At 40.9% G+C, this 17,937-nt stretch overlaps 1 long non-coding RNA gene across 1 annotated transcript in view; it reads left to right on the forward strand.

Moving 5' to 3' along the window:
* LOC142204003 (uncharacterized) overlaps window positions 1–17,937 on the forward strand; it is a 72,456-nt gene that overhangs the window by 8,270 nt on the left and 46,249 nt on the right. The gene's annotated exons all lie outside the window — the stretch shown is intronic.

The raw sequence follows: 17,937 nt of genomic DNA on the forward strand, positions 1-17,937 counted from the left end.
CTGGCCATTTTTAATGCCCGTTTGTCGTCCATTATAATTGTTTGATAAAAAAAAATGGATGAACTTTATTGTTTTTTTTTTACCCAATCCACTGATCATTTTTTAATGTAGGCTACTTTAGATGTTATTAATGGACCCATAGACTTGCATTGGGTCAGTCAGGGTTGAAAGACAGACAAAAATGGGAGATACATATTTTTTCTAGGATAATATTTACAGATCATTATTTATTTATTATGCTTACTTGTATAGCATATTCTGCAGCGCTTTACAGACATTGACAGTCACTGTCCCATATAGGGCTCACAATCTAAATTCCCTATCAGTATGTCTTTGGTGTGTGGGAGGAAACCCACGCAAACACGGGGAGAACATACAAACTCCTTGCAGATGTTGTCCTTGGCAGGGTTCAAACCCAGGACTCCAGTGCTGCAAGGCTGCAATGCTAACCACTGAGCCACCGTGCTGCCACCGTGCATATGGATATGCGTATGTACCTGTTGACTTCCATTGTTATAAAAATATGCGAGGGACATTGAAAAATGTCTGCCATATATCCACTGTGGTGTGTATGAAGCCTTAACTTTGGTCTTAGAATTTCAAACAATAAGCTTTACTATTGTCAATAGGGTGTGACCTTACACGGTCTGACACCGGCAGCTCCGATTGGACAGTGGGGACACACCCAACTGACAAAGGGAATGGTCATAATTGCATAGGAATTGATATGTTATGGGGAATGTAAGTATTCGCTAAACCAGACATGTCAGAAAAACCGAGAGGTTGACTTTAAAGTGACATTTACGATCAGCCATACCAATCATTCAGGTTAACAGGGGTGGTATTTGCCTGCCAGTGACAGCACCATGACAGTGAGCTGTCATGACATAACAATATTACAGATGCCCTAAAGCTTGATGTACACTACAGATATAGGACCGCAAAAACGGCAGCTTTAGACGATTTACTGGTGACTTTTGGGCCTTTTTATGTGGCACAAACAAACATGACAAATACATACCCATATTGGTCAAAAATTTGGTCTTCCATGTTTGGATTTTTCAGTCATGGTCGGCTTCTGTAGTTGAAAAGTCTATTGTGCCGAACGACCCAGCTCTTCATCCCATCAGAGAAGGCCCAGACCAGGTCACAGATCACGACAAAGATCGATCAGTGATTTGTCACCTCAACGACATTGTCATGCAAGACAAAAACGTTTAGATCAAATCACTCCAATAACATCCGTCTGACATCTCTAACATATGGCCAGCTTAAGTTATAAAATAGTCAACCACAAAAGGGAGGAGGGTGGGGACGGCGCTAAACGTTAAGTGCTCCACAGTCACGCCTGGGCCAGTGAGTGAACTATCACACCTAAGTGTGAGGAGCACCTTATTAACAACTTCTTCAGTTTCGTGGAAAGTCACAAAAATGTCTAAGTCAGCAAAAAAGAAAAGAAAATGTCCTGAGGTATCTTACTCATGTTTCTCCACGTGCTCCCGAGTACTTCTAAAAGCCAGATGAATTTTGCAGAGCAGAACTTGAACTCTTGTCACTTATGTAACAGCTAACAAAGGCCCAGAAAAAAAATTGAATTTTTTGTCCTTGGTTAAGCACCTGGGCTACAAAGGATCAACTATTGAGAATCCAACCAAGATAGGGAATATATTTCTCCAAGTGAAGGCACAATTACATCTAATCTTTTTATACCTCGCCTTAGGACTACTTTTCTAGTATCCGCCACTGATTATTTAATGACGTCTCTACTTGATTATCACTAGGGGGTGATCTAGCAACAGTCTGCAGTCCGTAATCTGTTAATGGTGGCCCTTGGATGATGATGGTTTTACAAAATCTATCTTTATCTATGAATATTTTTTTATATCTTATGTACTAGGCTTGTAGGGGTGAATTTGAAACTTTAAAGGGGTTGTCTTGCTTACCAAAAGCACTTAGAGTTAAGAGAGGGACATGCCTATCTAAGGACCTTCATTAACTAACCGGGGAAAAGAGGACCTTCTACAATGTAAGAGCTCTTCTTTCTCTGGAGAACCCAACCTATCTGTGATATAGGTGGACGACGCCTTAGTTTCATTGGGCACATTGTAATGCTTCATCTTCCCTCTTGGGGCAGTGTAGAAAACTTGAACACCTACTTTTCAAATTACAACTGATCATGATGGATCTCAGCAGTGAGACAACTTGTGATCAGGTGATTTTGAGGATCCCAGTAACAAAATAAAATAAAATTAAGGATGCATCTTATTACAAAGTCAATAGTGAATTTCTATTATCTTACGGTAGGTCCTAACATTTTTACATATATGGGGTTGAATCGGCCATTACAGTTTTATGCAATTTGATATGATCCTCAGATCTCTACTAAGTTCTGCAAAAGGTTTTTGTTTCTTCCACTTTCTGCAAACCACTTCCCTCCTTTCCCCTCCTCATATTATGGTAATGAACATGTAAGTTACACCCGTGTGGCCACTTCCTCCCATGCCATCAATTCACACTACTCTCATTCTCATGAAGGAACCTGCTTGTTCCATCTCTGGTTTGTGTCCTCCAACCTATGTCCACCATGTTTTACTTCAAGACTTTCCCTACCTTGTCATCACTTGCCACACAGGATCAAAGTACAATGTAAGCTTTCTATATACCCTCCTCCATTATAAACCCTTCTTAGGCCTATCTACAGGTGGGAGTATCAAGTTCCACCAAAACGGGGATGACTACCAGGGGATTACTACCGGGGTTCAGAGGGTTCAATCATACCCAAGTCCAAGAACCTTTGAGTGCCTATAGTGTGACTCTTTCCACTATGAGGCGTCCACTACAATACATTATAATTGAGGGGCCTAGCACAGATTTTGATGAGAAATCATGATTTTGCATATAGATTGGACATTTCCACCAGTCACTACAAGTCACTCTTGTTCTTGACGACTTGGCGCAACCATTAGATCATTGACTTCATTGGGTGTAACGTGAATAAGTAAGTTTACTTTTATTTTACATCTCTGTGGAAACTAGTGGGATGTCTTCATCTACTGTGCCGGGGTTGGAAATATTAATAAGATTTTTGGCCTAAAAAATCTGATTAATAAACCGGGTTGAGATGAGGAATGGTATGGTGTGACTTCTGGCAAGGGGAACATTCCCTTCTTCACCTCGCGTTTGGTCGGTGAAGAGACACATACATCTACACTGACATATTAGATTTTGAGAACCCCTTTTCTACCACCAGAGGTGCAATATGAAGTTCCTGGGCCCAAATGCTAAATCTATACTAAGTATTCCAAATGTAATGGCAATAATATATTGTTTATAGCCTTGGTGTCCCCATATTGGGAATGGCTAAGGCTCCAGAGCCCGAGTGTGACCTTGCCCTCTGCACCCACGCAAGTCAATTCCTTTTTTACGAAAGTCCTTGATTGATAATTCCTATGTTATCCACCTGCGCTATGTGTTACCCAAGGGGCATCTGCCATATCTCTAGGAGGTACTTGTACTGATCTTAGGCTGCGCCGTCAGAAACTTTCACACAGTGGCTGTCATAGCCTTGGGAGTACTTTAAGTAAGGGCTTTATGGATGAACAACATTTAGGAATTTTGTTCTATAGCCTAGGTTCTCCACCAACCAAGTCGTAACATGAAGCTTCTGGGCACTAAAGCAAAATCTGTACCAGTCCGCCAACTTGAATGTATTGCTCATCGTACTAGTCTCCTCATATTGGGAAGGGACAGCTTATAGGCCCGCTACAGTTCCTGGACCCCATTGAAAACTCTGTACGAGCCCCCAACTATAATGTATCCCTTATAATACTGATCTCCTCATATTGGCAAGGGAAGGGAACCTTCCAAAGGCTCCTGGGTCAAGGTGAGACTGTGTCCTCTGCACCTAGCTAGTTATGCTCCTGCCACTCACCGCATCATACCGTATCTCTACAGGGAAACTTGTAGGATTTTAGCCCTGGTTCCTTTTCCTTGTACGTATTTTTCACATCACCTGCTAGATGATCAGGGTAACTGAGTAGGGCTTGCATACGCCATGGGATGCCACTTATTCTATATGTACATACATTGCCTGGTGTGCACAGTAATATCGCCATATGCATGGTGCCTGTTCCATCTGTGAGAATCAAATGTCTTACACTCATCTCTAATGATATACTTCTCAGCTGGGTGCTACAAGTCCTCTGAATCTCTGTATACATTGGCAATGGCATAGAAGAAACAGTCCAACAGGTCTGTCTAGTCTGTACAATTACCTGTCGTACAATAAATACAGAATATAATAGGATTATACTATGGTCGTTTCCAAGAATTGGATCATGTTGGAAGAAGTAGTATTCCGTGTACAAAGTATAATAGGATTGTGTTATGGTCGAGGCCAGCAGTAGGATCGTGTTGGGAGGTGTAGGGTTCTATGTACAGAGTATTATAGGTTTATAGTGTATACGTGTCCAGTGGTCGGATCATGTTGGGAGGTGTAATGTTCTATGTATAGAGTATAATAGGATTGTACTATGGTCGTGTCCAGTGGTCGGATCATGTTGGAGGTGTAATGTTCTATGTATAGAGTATAATAGGATTGTACTATGGTCGTGTCCAGTGGTCGGACCATGTTGGGAGGTGTAATGTTCTATGTATAGAGTATAATAGGATTGTACTATGGTCATGTCCAGTGGTCGGATCATGTTGGGAGGTGTAATGTTTTATGTATAGAGTATAATAGGATTGTACTATGGTCGTGTCCAGTGGTCGGATCATGTTGGAGGTGTAATGTTCTATGTATAGAGTATAATAGGATTGTATTATGGTCATGTCCAGTGGTCGGATCATGTTGGAGGTGTAATGTTCTATGTATAGAGTATAATAGGATTGTACTATGGTCGTGTCCAGTGGTCGGACCATGTTGGGAGGTGTAATGTTCTATGTATACAGTATAATAGGATTGTACTATGGTTGTGTCCAGTGGCCAGAGATTGTTGGAAGAGGAGAGCAATGGGGGCCCCAGACAGTATTGGGCCTATAGAGGAGGAGATCAGGGATAGACCTTTTTGCTGTGGCAGACATGTTCAGCTATTTAATACATATTTTCATTCCCCTGGACAACGCTTGTAATACACTTGTATTGAGGGCTGTGCTCTCGGCCTGTATAGTGTATTGTGGAATTGTAATCTGGTCATGTCTGTGGTATGGTTGGGAGGTGTAGTATATTAATTGTTTCCATAAGCTTTAGTAGGACTTACTGAGAACATGATCAGAATTCTGGTTTTAGTAAGAACTGAGAGCCATGTGTTGTGAGCCTAGGGGGATTGTTGGCGTACACTGGAAATAATGTGTAATGCTCAATTTTCCCTGCAGGGGCACCAACCGGGAAACAGTCATTTACAAAACTGCTGATTGAGGGGACTCTCAGTCATTAAGAGGGCCACTAGAAATTTTGGATACCCAAAGGGGATAATTTAGATCTTTTTCTACCATGGACCGACAGGTTTTCATGAGCCTGACAAAGGCCAATGGATGGCAGAAGTCTGTAAATAAGTTGGAATTTTTGGTTGCTGTAGTTGTAAAGTCAGGCTAGGTTCACACCTTTGAGGTTTCCATCCCCAAATCTGCAAGCAGGACTTTTCTCTCTACATTTTTTTGGCAGAAACTGGGTGGAAACCATGCGGAAATCCAGCAGACCCCATTAGTCTATAGGATCCATGGATTTCCACAGATAACCGTTTTGTAAGCGGATTATGTTCCCATTCTTCGGGTTCTGAAACGAACACAAAGAACAGAAACCCATGTGTAGGTGTGAGCCTAGCGTCATTCAAGATTGTGACAGATCTTCACCCCGTCAAAGAGACCAAACTGGCCACAGATGGCGAGAACCTCCTCAGACCGACCATGGACATCATGTCATAACAAAAACTTATTGTTGTAAAAGAATCAAGCAGTGTTTGATCTTTTTGTGGCTAGAAGTTTTGGATGGCGCACCCTAGGTGTTACAATGTGACTCCATTCCCTAACAGGGTTGCGGGGTGATCTCTGGTCACACAACAGGAGTCCTGGTGAAGTTGCCATCTAGCCCTAGCCCTACGACATGCCCATTCCTGGCTTTAAGTTCCTTGTTATACATTCCCGACTGAACATTCATGTATGGAAAGTATTTTCGCTGGCCAATGACAAGGTACAAAGACCACCCGAGATGCCCTCAACATCTAATGCCAAAAAGAAGCCACCATTGAAGAAAGTTCTATTGAACTTTCACCTTAAAGTGGTTCTCCGGTTTGGACAATCCGTACTTGTTAGAAGAGTTTCCTGCCAGTAAGTGTTCAGTTTCCTGGCAGCGCCACCACAGGGGAAACTAAGTATTACTCCATGTCCTTTTATATCAATGGGTTGTCTATGTAAGGCAGGACAGGACAGGTCCTCCAGAGTCAGAGACCCTCTTTATTACTTCTCTTCTGGCCCAGAGATGGGATCCTGAACATAAGACCCCCCTCTATTAAATCAGAATGTACTAATAGGGTGTATGAAGGGGATATTTTGAAACTGGACAAGCCCTTTAAGTCTTGAAGAAGTGAGTGTTTACAATGCGAGATGTGATGAATAGCAGCAGTTCCCCGTTGCTTGCTTATAAAGAACACAGATGGATGTAATGAAATCTTTAATCATCACTGTAAAGAACATTATCATAGTACAGTCGTTTCATGTTTGGCTAGCTTCTGTGTAACTAGTGGCGGGGGAGGGGAGGATATTGGATACTCATGTTGTAGAAGGTTGCAAGATAGAATATTCGGTTCCAAAAGATTTTTTAGGACCTTCTGTTAGATGCGTTATAGCATTTATAGTGCAATGTTTATTTAGATGGGATACATCTTTATGTTGTTGCCATAGTATTTCTGTCACGTCCTTTCATGTCTGGCTTTGACAAAGGGACAGAATGGCTTAGAAAAAACACAAAACAGCAGCTGTGAGCCCAAAGCAGCGTGACCCCGCTGTAGTCCTGACATCAGTCACAGGCGGCTTGTTACCTGGAGGAGCAGTCTGTCTAAAGAGGGTTGTATAGTATTCTGACAACTGATCACCGATTGTATCAATAATACAGATATCTATCTATCTATCTATCTATCTATCTATCTATCTATCTATCTCCTATCTATCTATCTATCTATCTCCTATCTATCTATCTATCTATCTATCTATCTATCTCCTATCTATCTATCTATCTATCTATCTATCTATCTATCTATCTATCATCTATCTATCTATCTATCTATCTATCTATCTCCTATCTATCTATCTATCTATCTATCTATCTATCTCCTATCTATCTATCTATCTATCTATCTATCTATCTATCTATCATCTATCTATCTATCTATCATCTATCTATCTCCTATCTATCTATCTATCTATCTATCTATCTATCTATCTATCTATCTATCTATCTCCTATCTATCTATCTATCTCCTATCTATCTATCTATCTATCTATCTATCTATCTCCTATCTATCTATCTATCTATCTATCTATCTATCTCCTATCTATCTATCTCCTATCTATCTATCTATCTATCTATCTATCTCCTATCTATCTATCTATCTATCTATCTATCTATCTCCTATCTATCTATCTATCTATCTATCTATCTATCTATCTATCTCCTATCTATCTATCTATCTATCTATCTATCTATCTCCTATCTATCTATCTATCTCCTATCTATCTATCTATCTTCTATCTATCTATCTATCTATCTATCTATCTATCTATCTATCATCTATCTATCTATCTATCTATCTCCTATCTATCTATCTATCTATCTATCTCCTATCTATCTATCTATCTATCTATCTATCTATCTATCTATTTATCTATCATCTATCTATCTATCTATCTATCTATCTATCTATCTATCTCCTATCTATCTATCTATCTATCTATCTATCTCCTATCTATCTATCTATCTATCTATCTATCTCCTATCTATCTATCTATCTATCTATCTATCTATCTATCTATCTATCTATCTATCTATCTATCTATCTATCTATCCATCCATCATCTTTTTGTATTCTACCTATCATCCTTCTATATAATATCTATCTATCTATCTATCTATCTATCTATCTATCTCCTATCTATCTATCTATCTATCTATCTATCTATCAGTCTATTTAACTATCTAGTTACTTTATAAGATAAGATAAGATAATCCTTTAATAGTCCCACAATGGGGAAGTTTCAGTGATACAGTATCATGGATGGTACAGTAGTATATAATTATATTATCAATAAGAAATGATGATCTTTGGACTTGGACATTGAACATCTTGTCATCAGTTTATAGACTTGCAGCCATGACTGTATAGAACTGTAATGATACCGGTTTATGAATTGCGGAAAAAATTGTCAGGAAAATAATTTCCAGCTTGTTGAATATGTATTCTGATGCATGTACACTCTCCATCCCATCCAGACAGAGGCGACCTCAAAGTCGTATTCCTTGTATCTGCTCTTGATGTGTGTTGTGTGTTTACTGTTTTGTACTTACAGCCCTTATACAGAACAATGTGTTTCTATAGTTACAGACTACAAACTAGTTCTGTGTAGTCTGATCCTATAGTCTTACCCAATTATCAATGCCCTACAACTTACTAACTTACTGAATGTGTGTTAGTGAGAGGTGGGAGAAAGACAGAGCTTGATGCACAAAATGGTATTTTTCATGAAGACTGTGAATAAAGTTGCATGCACTACCAAAATGGTTGTTTTCAAAAGGGCACTTTTTACATATGATTCCTCCCCCCCCCCTTAACTTTCTTTCATTTGATGGCAGCAGAGTCCCTTTTGTCTATCCATGTGGCTGTATATACTGATATATTGTACAGTGCACTTTGCTATTCTTAGCCTACTGAAGAAGGGTTAATATACACTGCTGATTCCTGAATATAGCACACAAGGTTATTTGACATCCTAAAATATGTGAGCAAAGCAAACAAACCACAGTAGTAAAAACACACAGTGTGCCTCCGATCCAAAGGGGTTAGGTGTGCAAAACCCCGCGCTGCATGCTTGAATTGAAAGCCCTAAACTGCACACTTTACATCAATTTAAGTGCACACTTTAGGTATTAAGTTTCAGCAAAGAGCGTGCGTTGTCCAGTGATAAAATTGGGGATAAAGGGGGCACGTCTGCAGCTCGGAGGCTGGGCGAACCAGAAGGGGAGTTTTATTATTTTTATGTATTACTATTTTTTTTTACTATTCTAATTTGCTACTTGTTTTTAATTTCTATATTTATATACGCTCTACTGATTCTGACACTGTTGGAAATTTTTGTCTAGCCCCCGCCATTCCTGAGCAATTGGTGTTTTTAGTTGCAGCACTCAGACAGATTCCCTACCGTCTGCTCCATCCCAGGACCTCCCACCTGACAGTAGAGGGCCTAATTAACATATTGGGTGCTTAAACTAACAACATCAATTGCTCAGGAATGGTGGGGGCTAGGGAAAAAAATTCCAACTTTGCTGGAATCAGTGGAGCGGAGCCTAAGAGTTAGTGGAGGTGGTAGAAGGTGCTCTGTAACCAAAAAAATAGATATAATTTGAGATATATTGTTATGTTATTATTGTATTTTTTGGGGGGGATATTTTTTGCTGTCAGTGTACAAATAGGCATACCTGACTGTCCAGAGAACTGGAGCACAAAAGGGGGTGCGGTATATTTTGCATAATAGGGTCTTTGCTAATTCGGGAGCTCTTTTAAGGTGGAACGGGGTGGGGATTATATGTCGTATAGTAGCTATACATATGGGAAACTATGGATAAACCTACTGCCTAAAAGAATTGGGTCCTTGTTGTGTCCCGTTATGCTACCGCACAGTGGGTTGTCCTACTAAACATGACCCATCAGATAAAAGTCAGCTAAAACGGACGCTCTTGGCCTACCATCATAGGAAAAATTAATGTGAACAGTCGTCAGCAGTGGCTCCCAACAATGTGATCGACCAAGTGGATCATACCATATTCACATATACGGTATAATCGGCAAATTTAGGTGATCCTTTATTTCTCATCACTTTTCTAGATGTCCATCTGATTCTGGGCAATAGTTATCTTATATGTATGGCTGAGATGATAAAGTTGCCAGAAGGTTCCTTGCAGGTTCCCTAGTGTATAGTCCTCTTTGGTGAGCCCAAAATGGGATTCTCCATTGGAAATTGTGGTTGACAAGACAACATCTACAAAGTGACTGTGCGTGGAGCGATATGTTGGGCTTCATTCTGTTGTAGGATATACACAGTGACATTATATGGACGGCTAAATAACCCATATAATCTGTGTTTAGATACCATGGCCTGCGAAGTGTTGTATACTTAGGGAGATTGTCCATATCACTTTCCTTTTTGGTTGTCAAGATGATAGAAGTTGTGATATAAGATCAATAGCAAACACTATTAAGATGGCAGAACTTTGGGATAAATATTAGGACTTTTTTTTTTTACTATAATTAGATGTGTGACTGGTCATTGGATGTCAATGGACTTAAAGGGTTTTCCATTATTACAAAAAACATGCCGGCTAAAACACAGGTTGTGTGTATGGTATTGTAATTGTGTCCCATCCAAGGTGGCGCTATTAGAAGCTCCGAATTGGCCCCTAATACACCTGCCTGCCTGTCAGTGGGGTGTAGGCTGCTGACAGATTCCTGTGCCAGAAGCTTATCTCTATACAGAACAAAAGGATCAGACATATAGAAACCAACATGTCCAATCCTTCTTTTCCTCAGCAGCAGCCCATATACACATTAGATGGTCTCTCGGCCCTACCAAAATCATTGGGTTTGGTTCCATTTGGTTCCATTGATGCGTCTGACTTTTCCAATACTTGTAACGTCTTTGTGACTTTACATATGAACACACAAAGTTTCTAAAAGACAAATCTATAGGGCTATACCCGGGGTTGCCCACAGCTTCAACACCAGAAACTGGGCAGCCCCCTACTGTGCCCAGCATTCTGCTGAAAGGACACATGGGAGGAGCCTTGTGAGTCAGCTGACACACAGGCTTCTTCTTTCAGACAAATGCCAGACACAGATGCCAGTGTGTATTCACGCCCGGTCTAATAAAGCCGAGGCACAGATGCCAGTGACATCTATTTTTCAGCACGTAAATGCTGTCACCCTCCCCTCCCCCTTCCCAAAGGCTTCCATTATCTGCTGCTTTATAAAATCAGTATTGACCATGGGGCTCTAGGGTCTGTTCACACTGTGCTTGGTATACCTTGGTTTCCAGACATCTGATATACAACCATATAGGCAAGGTATACACAAGCCTCTGGAAGGAATATCATAGTCAACAACACCCCGTCATACTGTTACGTAAGATATATCGATACCTATTCTCGTGTGTTGGCATCCTTGAATGGGACAATTTTGACATAATCTTGAAGAATTTACATCAAACACCGTGTCAACAGTCCCTTAGTGTATACAAAAATCTAACGTTATCTTAGGGCGACAAATTTTTCCCATTGAATTCAATGTACAAATGAAAAAGTATCTGATTTATTCCCACTTTACGAGCTCTGCACCATCAATGTGTGGGGAACAAAAACATAGAGTCATTGTTTGGACTTTTGATGCCACCAAGGTCCTGAGCTGTAGACTAGGGCTACACGGCGATATTGGTTGAGCGCCATCATGTCACCATCGCCATTTGCACCATTGTACTCTTGGTGTCACCACGTGATGACGATGATGGGAATGTCACATTATGCGACCACAACACAACAGTCCCAAAAAGCCCAAGTCCCTTGAAACTACGACTTACTTTTGTTGTGTGCTCCAATATGGCAGCAGGTCATAGACACATCAGAACATTTTTTGATCATGTGATCAAAGTTGCCATGTAGCCCTGGCCTAATACACCATACCAGTGGCGTAACTAGAAATGGAGGGGCCCTATGGCGAACTTTTGACATGGGGCCCTCCCCCTGACTGAAGCCGAAGACCTTGACCGACCTCCCCCCTCTCCCCCTGCATTCCTGCGCGCTCTATTATGCCCCATAGTGGCCCCTGCACACAGTATTATGCCCCATAGTGGCCCCTACACAAAGTTTTATGCCTAAAAGTGGCCCTTGCACATACTACTATGCCCCATAGTGGCCCCTACACAAAGTATTATGCCCCATAGTGGCCCCTGCACACAGTATTATGCCCCATAGAGGCCCCTGCACACAGTATTATGCCCCATAGTGGCCCCTACACACAGTATTATGCCCCATAGTGGCCCCTACACACAGTATTATGCCCCATTGTGGACACCCATAAACAATTGTTATACTGAGTATAATAATCGGAGAGCGAGAGAGGATACCAACATAAAATACACTGCTACTTACCTCTCCCTGGCTCTGCTGCACTCCTTGGTGGTGTTGGCCATCTTCAATGATGTCCGGGACGTCACATGACCTGGGACGCAGAACCCGGTCATGTGACATCAGGGACGTCACACAAGTAGGCCCAAAGCCTGTCTGGAGCCCGGAGAGGTAAGTAACCATGTTTTTTTTTATGTTCCCTCACCTCTCCTGGGCCTCCGATCATTATACTCAGGTGTCTGAAAAGAAAAAAACGCAGCGGTAGAGGTTGTTTCTGGGCCCCTAATGTCCCGGTAGTTACACCACTGTGACCCCACCACCCATAGATCCCTACCATCCCGTAACCATGCGGATATAAATTTGATACAAAGAACCCGTATTACTCACGTCGTCGGCTTTATTTTCTCCCTGTGCACTTTATTAGTGCCTGTCACTTTAAGACGTGAGGTTTTTAGGAGACAGATGAAAGCGTATCCTACTGGCAGAGTATTATGGCGCTTATCTCGAGCAAGCTCACAGCAGCTGGAGATCCCAGCTCTTTCTCCAGGCCAGCACACCTGTGAAAACAAGGCACAAGGGGTAATGTGAATTGGCTTTCATGGGCCGGGCAAGCGCTCGCTCTTTACTGCTGCTGGTAAATTGTCAAGTCTTGCCCCAGTTTTCCCTCCTTCCTGTATGAGGCAAGCAGACTGTAGCCAATTACCACCGAAAGAAGGTTAACTCCTTGCCGCCTGGATTTATTTCGGGCCTGAAACCGTCACCATTTAGTCAAGAATTATTTTTGCAGGTTTTAATTGGTTCTTGTTGAAGATTTTGCCTTGGGACGGAGCTGAAACTGCTGTTATGGGGGGTGGGGGGCAGTCACGAGCCCGAGCCGTGGCTCAGCATGGCAAGAGTTAATGTTGGCCGACTGATTATCTCATCCCTGCAGCCAGACGCTCATCTAATGCCGCTCCTGATGAAGTCATTTTACTAAATGGTTTTTGAGTTTGCACCAGGACATCCTTCATGTGCAATATATATTATATATATACTGTATATACACGGCGGCCAGGCCAAGCACTTATTACCAGACATAAGAAATGCAAACATGGGTCCATATCAGCCTTGGAAATCAGACACACATGAATTATGCATGCTCCAGCCTCGCACCGCAGAGAGTTCACATACAGAGCTGCAGATTTTGCTAGGTAGAGATGGCCAAACTTGACCCCATTTTATAGACGGGTCCATGATTCGGGCCGAAAGAAGGGAAGACAATAAGTTTTGCCATCCTTTCATGTACGTTGAAAAGTGTCCATTTAATATAAAGGGTTTGGTTTTGGGATTCTTGGAGTAAGAAAGTAGAGCTTTGTAGGATGTACATATATATGGTTTATTGCAAAGGGCGGCCATGATGTTTATCAAACCTTGTTTAGGGTGTTGCAAACATTGAAGACATTTTGATGGATTTTGGTGATCTATCTATCTATCTATCTATCTATCTATCTATCTCCTATCTATCTATCTATCTATCTATCTATCTATCTCCTATCTATCTATCTACATATCTATCTCCTATCTATCTATCTATCTATCTATCTTTCTATCATCTATCTATCTATCTATCTATCTATCTATCTATCTATCTTTCTATCATCTATCTATCTATCTATCTATCTATCTATCTATCTATCTATCATCTCCTATCTATCTATCTATCTATCTATCTATCTATCTATCTATCTGTCTATCTAGCTATTTATTCTGTAGATCACTTTTTCACCATAAGGTTTTTCCAAATCTTTCTTTCTGTAAACTTTCATCGATTGATATTATCTCTTGAACCATTTTATATTTGTTCACGTCTATCGTAAGGGAATTTTGTTCCTTCCCTGACAAACAGAACAGTAGAAAGTGACTTCTATTGGTTGCTCTGCAGTGAATATTGGATCACTGTAGAGACCTGGCAGCGGGGACAGTGACTGAGCATGTGCGTCCACCTTCGTACCGTTCATTAGGTGGACATACACATTACTATACGCCAATGTGGTGCCATTCTATGTACAAAACAGCATGCAACCTGCCAGTTCCCACCATACATTACAGTCAATTGTAGGGGGTTCCTGTGGCAATCCCTTCTTTGGACAGTCTCGATAAGGTCTTGAGATGCCAACTTTTAGTTGACGGACTGAATCTAAAAATTGAATTGGGGAAAACATTTATAAAATGTAACCATTTTCTGTCTGATAAAGTTGGATTTGCTTCGTATCAACCCACACTTTGCTGCACAAGCTGTTCCACATTGTCTCCTGGATATTACCTGCGTATAATATTTTACCAGTTCTGATATAGCCATCAGCCAGTTTGATCTTTTTTACGTGTATAGATTTTCCATGGAGGACAAGAAAATTCAAAAAATTAGATTTCCTTAGACATAAAGCAATCCAGAAAGCTAGAACTTCCATAGACATCCACAAAAAATCCAACAAGAAAGAAGAGTCATCTGGTCATCTGGTCCAAAAGTGAGTCATCTGGTCATCTATGACCCCGGGTTACAAGCGGATTTCACTTCCTTTTTCCTCTCTTACTCATTGTAGAGTTTTTCCATATCATGTCATATGAGACAAAACATACCAACATTTTAGAAATACGTAGTGACCTGTCATTAGATCAAATTTAGACTCGATGCCCTCATAGGCAGACATGTTTGGTCTGTCAATACGTAAAAATCCAACCTCATGGAGGCTTCATGGACTGGAGGACCACGACCAACCACTTTCAAGAGACATTACATTCTTTGCAGATACCATAAAAAATGGTATGGTCCATCTAGAAAGATCTGATTGTACAAAATCTGATCTGTAGTTCAGATGTGATTGTCGTCAATGAGGAGAGGTACGTAAGCTGCTGACGGAAACCTTTGGTGGTGGCTTATGTCTGCTGAAAATGAAAGGATCGAGCATTGAAATTCATACCATATCTATTCTTTTTCTTGCTCTCGGCATCTGCCTTCGGGGGAGATTCAGGTTGCCCCCTATACACATACCGGTAAGACAGTCAGCTGATCCCTCTGAAATCTAGATTTTTCTTTGAGTTGGTCTTTCATACCTGGAACGGTGGAAGGATCCCCACCAGAGTTCAACGATTCCAATTAGAATTTAACAATTCCGATTAGAATTTAACGATTCCGATTGGAATTTAAGTTTTCATGTTCTCCGTTCTCTTTACGAGTGGGGATATTTTCCAAGGAATCCTCATTTTTATCGTATTCACTTTTATATACTTGGACATCTTGGGGGTTGTTACCACCATTGTATGTCGTCTTTAGCTGAAACCAGTGTGATGGCTTGACACAATGCCTCATTGACTAAACTGGAAGGCACCAGCTATAAGGACACAGCCCCAGCTCATTACAAAGATCACGGGCAGGGTTTACCCGAGGACAACCTTAGTCTTATGCTTTGAGGTTATGCTCTGTGTATGATTAACTGAGTCTCGGGCACGGAGGCGATGACACCAGCTGATCTGCTGCCGTTCAACTGACAAGACCATGAAGCTGAACATGTGGAGGGTTTAGAAGAGGATCTATGTAGAAACAACAAAGAGAATTATTCTTATCTTAATTGCAGTGGAAGATTTTTTTTTTTCTCCATGACTCCTTTCTAAGGACAAGCAAGGAGATGGGGGAGGAACATATGCTCATTTACATAATAATGCAGGCAGCAAATGTTTACATTTCAGCGTGTGAATGTGAAATATTCACTGAAGGCCTGGCATACACAAAACCACCCAACAAAGGTCCCCGCAATTCTTTTTGGGAGTCCACAGTTTAGATAGTTATTTGTTTTATTATAATTTTAGGCAAAATTTTTGAAAATTGAAAATTAAAGTAAAAAAAAATTCCTTAATGGAATAACGTAGATCAAAGTCTTGGGATGGATAACCCTAAATAATATTGGTGAGATCAAGGGTTTATCCACATGGATTTTTGATGAGGTCTGACCGATCATTTCTAGATGTGAGTGGTAAAAATGGACAGAACGAGCTTCAGGTTTCTCAGTAGGGTATTGATTCTCTTTGGAGAGATCCAGAAAGAGTAGAAAAACATTATAACAATGATGTCTGGGGAAAACATGCAAAATGGAGAAACCTTCTAGCGAAGAGCTCTTCTCCAGAAGGTTTCTCCAATGCCTACTCCTCAAGTCACCCTCCTACCCCTTTTTGGGCAGTTTTTGCATGGATTTAAAGTCTATTTAGTCTCTGGAAATCGATATCTTCAATATGACGGACATATTGTACATAGGTTCACCCACACAAATATTTTGCTAATGTCAGAGTGATATTTTCTACCTATGAGTGGTCAAAATGAAAAGGCCAACTTTTTCTGTAGGGTACGTATTCTCCTTGGAGAGATCCAGAAAAGGGTTGGAAGACTTTAAGAAAAAGGTTCCTGTGAAAAATATAGAAAAAATAACTCTCTTACATTGGATTTCTCCAGTGTCTACCCTATCAGTCAACCTCTCACACCTTTTTTGGGCAGCATTTGTATGTATTTGAGGTCTATTTTGTCTAAGTAAGTTGATCTTTGACCCCCCTTTTGTGTAGTCTCTCTGTAATTGGTTTCTTGAACATGATGGCCATATTGTACATGGGTTTCTAAACACTGATTTTTGCGGGTAACTGAGTAATCTATCTATATATGGTCAACTTTCTTACTACTATACTGATCCTGTTTGAGGCGATCCACAAAAGGGTAGGGAGACCTTAAGGCAATGGGAAAAATATGCAAAATAGTTCTCCTCCAATAGGTTTCTCCAGTGTGGTTTATAGATGACTATCCTGTAAGTCAACCTCCAATCTGTTTTCAGTACTTGTGTGGATCCAAGGTCTAATTCGTATCTCTTGGGCTATGTCTACCATATTGTACATGGGTTTACCCAGACATATTTTTGCTAGTGTCTGACTTATCATGGTCAAAATAAGGAGACTGAACCTTATGTGGGTGGTATTGATTCTCCTCAGAGAGATCCAGAAAAGATTAGAAAAATTGCAAGGCAAGAGTTCCTGAAACAGAAATGCATAGTATAATTTCCTCAGGAAGTTTTCTCCAGGGCCAACTACTTCGTAATTGCGGCCATACTTATTAGTCTATATTCACTTGGCAAAATATGTCCGTATTATATAGACCATATTACATATCCCATTCCGGGTCAAGCATCTCATTACATGCTAGTGGCATCTTAGAGAGCTATGACCCTGTACATCTGGGACATTAGATCCTTGGTCGGGACTTGATTTGTGGGTGTGATACGATCTGTAGAGTACATGTAATACCACGGCGTGGACCGTGCCTTGGATGTCGCACTTTCTGAACAGATTTTTCAGTAGGTTTGGGATCAAATGGGTCTCTTGGGCTACGACTGCCATATTGTATGGGGGCCATTTGTGAGATCCCAGCTGTGTCTGGCGTCATGTGTTCTCTGCCCAGTTTTTGAGCTGTCAACAAATATTTTGTGCCTTTAAGAAAAAAAAAAAAAATTAGGCCAGATCATTCAAACCTACATTCTTAGAAG

Source organism: Leptodactylus fuscus, chromosome 5 (genome assembly GCF_031893055.1).
Source record: "Leptodactylus fuscus isolate aLepFus1 chromosome 5, aLepFus1.hap2, whole genome shotgun sequence".
NCBI lineage: Eukaryota > Metazoa > Chordata > Amphibia > Anura > Leptodactylidae > Leptodactylus > Leptodactylus fuscus.